The sequence below is a fragment of the Galeopterus variegatus genome, unplaced genomic scaffold (genome assembly GCF_000696425.1).
Source record: "Galeopterus variegatus unplaced genomic scaffold, G_variegatus-3.0.2 Scaffold4049, whole genome shotgun sequence".
Classification (NCBI taxonomy): Eukaryota; Metazoa; Chordata; class Mammalia; order Dermoptera; family Cynocephalidae; genus Galeopterus; species Galeopterus variegatus.
The window spans coordinates 17,681-18,591 of record NW_007730160.1 but is presented as its reverse complement, the minus strand read 5'-3'; the positions used below and the strand labels follow the sequence as shown (position 1 = coordinate 18,591).

General features: G+C 42.0%; 1 protein-coding gene across 1 annotated transcript in view; it reads left to right on the top strand.

Annotated features, from left to right (window-relative positions):
• LOC103602206 (nuclear autoantigen Sp-100-like) overlaps window positions 1-911 on the top strand; it is a gene marked incomplete at both ends in the record, with an annotated part of 46,380 nt that overhangs the window by 30,723 nt on the left and 14,746 nt on the right. The window lies entirely within an intron of this gene.

Below are 911 nucleotides of genomic sequence, written 5' to 3'. Positions count from 1 at the left end.
GTAATAGGGCTGGCCATGTGGTCAGTGTCAAAAGAACAGGCATTTGGTGAGGGTGGAAACAGTAATCTGTGAGATTAAGCCCAATATAGATGCAGAAAATATGAATAAAGACAGATTAAAATTGTAAAAACAGTCAGAACATCAAGCTAAGATTGACAAAAACAGAGCTAGAGTCAAAGAGGGCCCAGAAAGGGAGGTGGTAGTGGAGACGATCACCTCGATAACAAAACTAGATCCAGAGATATGAACTTAGAGAAATGGGTGGGATGAGACAGATACAGGGGGTAATAAACGGAGAGTTGTAAAAGATGAGGCACAAGGAGAACTATGTTGAGAGCAAGTTAAAAGATGAGAGAAAAATGGTAGAAAAAGGGGACAGTGTAAAAGGGGTAGGGGAGAGTGATGGGGAAATCTGGGGATCTGAGATGATCAAAAGATGAAAGCAAATTTGACCCAAGATGTGGTTCACAATAGCTGTGAGTTTTCAAAGTCCCCAGGGAACCAAAGTGGCCCCATAACTTACCCAGATTACAAAAGACCTCGCTCAGGCATTTCATTCACTCTTATGGCTTCAATCACCACCCACAACCTGATGTTTCTAAACACGCATCTCCAGCCTGCCCTGTCTCCTCAGTTTCTAAGCTCAATCATGTAAGCTGCAGAAGGCCTCTGTCCACGGTCCTGAAAACGTTCGCCTTCTCTACCTGTATGTCTCTCAAGACCTTCAAACTCAAAAATTCCAAAACTGAACACAACATCTTTCTCCTTAAAACCAGCCTCTGCTCCCCCAGTGTTATCTATCTCTAAAACACACTGTTAATTGACACTTTCTTTCAAGTTGAAATTCTTGGGGTCATCCATGAAAAAAGTCAGGACAAATACAGTGAGGAAAAACAAAAGAGAAAGAGATT